The following is a 7,010-nucleotide window of genomic DNA, read 5'->3' on the forward strand; positions in this document are numbered from 1 at the left end:
TATGAACGAGGATTGTGCACCTTTTTTCAGTGTGTGCAGTGGGAGAAAGAAATTTGGTGGCTTGGTGCTATTGAGGTTCCCAAGGAGACCCACGGAGTGCTTGCTTGGATTTTTGAACACGTTTCGTGGATAACAGATGTCATTAAGGCACAGCTAGCTAGGGAAAAACTCCAAGTAGATGACATGGGGGAGTTTGAAGTTTATTGGCACTTAGATGGCGATTTGAAAACAATCAAGTACATTCTAAGGTGCAAATAATGGGCTGGAGCTCTATATCCTTGTCCATTCTGCATTATGGGCTATAAGGGAAATGCACACAAAATTGCAATGGTCGATGAAATAGAGGAAGAGGAAAATTCACAAATTACATGTGTGTGGGAGAATTTGGTGCTATGATGTCCTATGCTAGGGGAGTCCAATCGTGCCATAAAAAACAGTGAATGGAACTCTATAATTAACTTCCCTTTCAAAAATGTGCATTTTTCATTAGGAAGAGGATGGGGTATAGGAGGGCCTCTTTATTTTCCATGAGATTATGGAGGTGATTAACATTTAAATAGATGCATGGCATGTGTGCAAGGATGGTGGGTGTGCAAGAGAGGTGTAAGAGTGGTCAAAGGATGCACTTTTCTCCGCAAAAAATAAGGTGGATAACTTTATGGTTTTTCGCCTTCCATAACTCCTATATATGATCTCCAATTTGAGCGGAGATTATATCCAATCTGTAATCTACACGCCAAGCTCTTTCCGTAGATATGTTACATGATATGGTTTTGCCCACTAGATTTTAAATTTGATTTTGGAAAAAAAAATGAATTTATATATACTTTTCATTTTGCGTGTTTGAATTCAAAAGTTGTGCTTTGATTGCTTTCTTGATACTAAAGGTTTGACTCCCTTAAACTACAAAATAAAGAAGCACTCCTAGACCCCATTCTCTTCCTGATGTGCACATTTCATGCTTTCATGCGCATCTTTGATCGTTTATTAAAGCTTCCTATTTGATTATGTCTTTATAATGAAGTCTGCAGAGAGGTCGCTTGATGCTATGTCAAAAGTAGAAGGGCGGTTAAATTCAATAGATTGTCATGGGACCAATACGTCCATTGTTGCGTAGAAGAACAATGCAAGCACTCAGCAAGTGGCCCAACCAGTGTCCATGAGTAGACTAAAGGCAAGGCACTTTTTGAAGAGGGTTTGGACCAAGGAAAGTAGTGTCCATGCCGGAACATCAACCTGAGGGTGGATTGGAGTTGTGGAAGGATCCTTGCAAGTATACAATGGACAATGATAGAAATGCGTGTTATGCTTAGCCGACAACATGTTTGGGCGGTATTTGACAAGATGATGAAGATACTTCGGCTTGCAATCACAACCAATGAGCAACAACAAGATATCCAAAATTTGGTGGTGGAGTTCACAAAGGCGGTCGTCATTGGATGGGGTGAAATAAACATTACACACTATATGGTGAGTGCTATCTATTCTGCCTTGTTCTATCCTATGCTTTAGTTTTGATCATCAACGTGTTGTGTCTTTATGGGAAACACATCCTCTATGCACATGGTGCATACTTTATGAAGATGTATGGTTCATTGGATATTTGGAGCACGCAAGGTATGGAGAAGTCACACTATTGTGCTAGGGGTGTCTACTTCAAGAATACAAGACATGGAGGGGGTTTAGTGTGCTCATTCTATCTTCAGGAAATGTCAAATTGAGTTTACCATACCACCTTTGGACGCAAAGTGTGGATTGAACGTGCAAGGTCATCCTGCTTAGCAAAAGAAGCCCGCTGAGTAGCCCATGCTCGTTCCTTATAGTACTAGTGATCCTCACAAGGTCCAGTATGGCATGCAAAGTGGCAAGCATCAAGGCCACGGTGGGAAACGTCTAAGCCAGGAGTTAGTAAATGTACTTGGAATTTGCGTAGACATTGTTTGATTGTTTATGAAAATTTTCAAGTAGACATTTAGCTCTGTGTGTTTTAATAGTTCTCTACTTTCATGTGACTTTGTAATTCAGAAGGTTGTTTATTCGTGCTTTAAGCAGCTCTTTTCCACTATGTGAACCCACACTTATATGTCCACCCTATATCGAGAGGAAAAACCCCCCTATCACAAAAACAAAACACTCCCTCCCGGACTGAATACCACAAGCTCTAGCAAGGAAGCCTCCCAAACGCACTTTCTAGATGCCAAGGACCAAAAAAACTGCAAAGAAGAATCCAAAGACCAATGATGTGATTCTACAAGAAGCCACAAAGAGAAAATCCACAAGGAGCTCAAAGCCCCCCACAACGCCAACCTCGAAAATCACGATGCTTTTGTAGAGCATTCGCTGAAATCCGGCATTACCAAAAGATAACAGAGTTGCTTATCAAGAAAGCACCATTTGCATGGACATTTAAGGAGGTGCTACAAAGATACAACACAGAGCTTTGGATGTATGTGCTGCCCTTAAGTCCACGCAAGGCACCGGAATTGATGTGGTCTAAAACATTGCAAAAGAAAAATTTTCCAAATTTGCACCGATTTTGAGTAATCGTTCGCCCACTGGGTACATGTCTAAAAAGCAACTTCCAGGTTTTATTTTTTATTTTTCTCCTAATTGAAAATGATTTTACAAAAACGGCCTGACCCTAATTATCGAAATCGATGTGGTCTACAACTTTGCAGAAGAAACTTTTATCAAATTCTGCACCGATTATGAGTAATCGTTCGTGGACTGCGTGCATGTCCAAAAAGCAAATTCTGTCTTTTTGTTTTCGATTTACCTCCTAATTGGACACGAGTTTGCAGAAACAGCCCGATAAAGCCACCCCTATCAATGTGGTCTACAACTTTGCAGAAGAAACCTTTTTCAAATTCTGCATGCAAAAAGGATTGGGAAGCAATGAAGCACATCTTGAGATATGTGGAAGGTATGATAGACAAGTGCTTATGATTTGGGAATAGTAATGCATCCATTGTGAGTTACATAGATGTGGATTATGTGGGTTGTATGGATAGTCAAATATCCACCTCTCCATATGTTTTCCTTTTTCCTAGAGTAACCATGTCGTCATGCAGATCATGTCCCTAGGACTATATGTCATCTTCCGCCACCACAGAGACAAAGTATGTGGCAATTTCTGATGTTAGCAAGGAAGCTGTGTGGTTACGTCACCTTGTGGGAGATCTTCACATTACTAAGACTCTTAGTGTTGCATTGTGATAGTTAGAGTGTGATTACATTAGAGAAGTACCCCTTGTTCACTCTAAGTCAAAACACATAGAAGTCTATTATCATGTGATACACAACATATTGGGTACCAAGTACATGGAGCTAGTCAAGGTTCATATGGATGACAACCTTGTGGATGATCTCACAAAGCACCTACCCTCATATAAATCTTCACATTGCATGGAGATAATGGGTTTAGGGTGACACCACTTGGATGCTTTACGGTTGTACAAGCTGTACATACATAGGCCTCTTGGGCCATGTCAGCGTTCAAGGGAGAAAGATTGTTAGAGTTTATGCAAACTGGTTGGACATCCATTACACTGACCGTACCAACCTTCTCCCTATTTATTGGTAATACATTCCAATAACAAATAATGAGGCATTTCAATCCTAACTGAGAACTCAACCCAAAACTTTCTATGTTCTCCTTCCTCGCACACCACACCAAGCAGGCGCACACTCGTGCACACACTCTTCACAATTATACATCTAAGGTGGGAGATGGGATTGTCTTTCTACTCAAGGATTTTGAGAAAGTTCTTAAACCTTTTCGAATCACACTTTTTGATCCTAGAGTCTCTTGAAGAAAGACCATACTCTTTCCCAAACATTGACAACGAAGCAACAAGCCTTACACTTCAAGATTTTTTAGATAGTATCTAGAACTTTGAAGTACTCATAATGAGATTTTGTGAGGTTTTCTTTAAAATATTGTAGTTTTTATCAAGTTACATGTGAGCTTCCAGTGGGTGTTCATGCCCTTGACCAATGGGTTGGGTTTTCCCTCCATTCTTGTAGTGTCATTGCTCCAATAGAAACTAGCCACACTATGTAGATCCCTTTTCACAAATGGTTTAGTACTCATGAGTCTCATCGAGGTTACATAGGACATGGGTAATAATTTTTAGTCACACGAAGCAAATGCATTGGCACCTTTTTGAAATGACTATGTCTCACGAATGGTCACACATGCATCATTTATTTGCCTTCTAATAAGTAGCTATGCAAGTCCTTTTTGTACTTATGCCGATTTTTGTATGGTTGTACCATACCATGTTAGTGAAAATTGATTCTCGCATCTACACACTTTAGATTGAGTATATGGGACTGGAGAAATGTAAACAATGAGAGTCGGCTAGGGCCATAACAACATTCATAAGGTGTTAGAGGGTTGTCACAATGTCAATAAGGTGGTGGGCCCAAGCATGCCGAGATCTCTCTCTCTCTCTCTCTCTCTCTCTCTCTCTCTCTCTCTCTCTCTCTCTCTCTCTCTCTCTCTCAGACACACACACACACACACACAATGTGCTGATCTTAACAATGTGCACAAATGAAACCCAGACACTTGAATAATTGAATTCTCAAGGACAAAAATCCACTTTTATGACTGTCTAGTGTTGGGGAAAAGTGTGTCTCAATTTATAACTATGGCGCTTTGAAGTTCAAAAATGTTGATTGAGAATAAGAGTGAAAGGAATAACTCCGGAGGCCTGCATTATGAGGAAATAGTGTAAAAATAATAAAAATTAGCCCAAATACTCCAAGTTCCCTAGAATCGTGTGAGGTTCCGGAAATTATAATTTCTGGCCGGGTCTACATATATGGAAGCTCAGTTTGTAGGGCAAAATAAGTACTGCAATAGAAAATTTGGTTGAGCTTTTGTATAAACGCCACGATTAGATCAGGAGCTATGGTCATGATGCGGCGAGGATCATCAGAAGGCCGTCACCGCAACATCTTCTAGGTTAATGTGGTGCTTGTGGCAATGTTTCTGTGCCCTAATTTGCAGATTCTCGTCGCCAATAACGCGACTGTTGTAGGTAACGCTATATTGCAGCCGCATAAAGCTCCATGTCGCCGTCTCTGCATCGACGACTACAAACGGTGGCGGTAGAAAGCTACTTGCAGTACAAGCGCAGTGCAAGGCAGAGGAGGACATCGTTCTGCTGCAGGGACCCGTAGGCCGCTCCGAATTCTTGGTGCAGATAATCAACACCTGTATCGATGGCTGCTCCTTTTGTGACATTCATGTCTCGTGCGGCGCGTTTGGGTCGGACAGTTTCGTCAATCCGGCGCTGTTCAAGCGGGTTGTGAAGGCTGGTGGTGCACTGGCACCGGGCGAGGGCGTCACCTTTCGCTACGTCAGCGCTGTGGAATTCCCCCTCTCCGTCGCCTCTACCACCATGCTGTGCTGCTTGTCATTAGCAACTCATTCATTCGGCTCATGTTAGTAAAATGTTGATCTCTTGGGAGCAAATGCACGCATTCCTTTCACTTCGCACTCAAAATTTGGAATCATTGAGAAGTGTATACAAGCTGTTGCTTCAAGAACTTCTCGCATTTCGTCTGTTGCCTCACTAGTGCTTGGAATTCATCCATTTTAGTTATTCACAAGAAGTTAAATTGGACAAATTCTCACAATAGTTCCCACCTTGTGACTTACCTCAACATCATGAGATTGTGTGAGGGAGGCACAAGATACCCAGCTAGGTACGATTGGGGCCAACGGACCGCCGGCCCGTTGGGGGGGCCGGTGGTCCCCTACCCCTAATCGTACGTAGCTAGGTATGCGGTCCTTCTCAAGTAGAAGCTCATGATGTTATGCATTGTATGAAAAACACTGATGAAAAAGACTCCGTTTTCCTACATGGGAAAATTTCTAAATCTTCTTGTGTTAGTTTTCCCTTGGATATACCTTGGAATAATCACTCAAATATATACACTATGTACTATGAGAAAGTGGGTATTGTTGTGTGTATGTCTATGTGTGTGCCCGTCGTGCAACAAGATAATGTAGAGAAAAATACTTGAGAAATACCAAAGATGGTAGAAAAAAATACATTGTATAGTACAAGTAGCTTACAAAGAGGCATAAGTGTACATGAAAAACTCAATCGCGAATACATAGAAAATTCTTACAAAGATGTCTTTCTATCACCCTTTGACACAAATCAGGCACAAGAAATTGTTATCATCTACTATGTTGCCCAAGAGGTTTTAACCGCTCTCCAAGCTTTACAATGGGGACAAATTCAAGGCCGCTTAATCAGGGATCTCTCAGTTTGGTCTTTTTCCTCCTTCCACCTTTGGCAAACTATTTGAATCTGTAAAAGTACAATCATGAAAAGATATAAACTTGTCCTCCTTTTTTATGTTGCATGTTGAGTTTGACACATCCTTACTTTAAATTCCTACCTTGGATTATATTCCGATGTTAGTTGTATTAGAGACGAAGTAGTTTCCTTCATGATAAAGATGGTGTCTTTTTCTGTCTAATTATCAAAAATATAAATTCTAATAATAAAAGAAATCTAATGTTGTCAAACATGTGAAGCTTTTGCAAGCATAAGAATCTCAATTAAATTGTTGATTTCCATTTTTCCAATGAGAAAAATTTCGCATATGCAAAACATATTCACCATAGAATTGCGTTGTGTGAATAGAAGAGAGAGGGAATAGAAGAGAGAGGGAAAAGCTTTGGTGGGCTCGCTGCGCTTGCAGAGTTTGAACTCGCCATGAGTCCACGTGTGCATTTGTACGGGAACCCTCGCCTGCCTAAGCTTCATTACATGTTATATGGGATACATATAATACACCATACACGAGCATATTATAGGTTATCCCATACTATACATGCGTGTTATTAATGGATGAAAACCATGTGGTGAAATTTATTAGAGAGCATCAATTTCTATATGCTCTTTTTCGAACAAAAATCACCCAATAAAACTTTACATATAAATTGCGCGACAAGGTTTGCAACCGCATATCATGTTCTTGCC

At 40.7% G+C, this 7,010-nt stretch overlaps 1 pseudogene; it reads left to right on the forward strand.

The window, feature by feature from the left end:
• Positions 1-4,918: 4,918 nt before the first annotated feature.
• Positions 4,919-5,459, forward strand: LOC147448946 (TPD1 protein homolog 1B-like; annotated as a pseudogene).
• The last annotated feature ends 1,551 nt before the right edge of the window (positions 5,460-7,010 follow it).

This window comes from Adiantum capillus-veneris, chromosome 10 (assembly GCF_014529385.1).
Source record: "Adiantum capillus-veneris isolate H3 chromosome 10, ASM1452938v2, whole genome shotgun sequence".
In the NCBI taxonomy this organism is placed as follows: Eukaryota; Viridiplantae; Streptophyta; class Polypodiopsida; order Polypodiales; family Pteridaceae; genus Adiantum; species Adiantum capillus-veneris.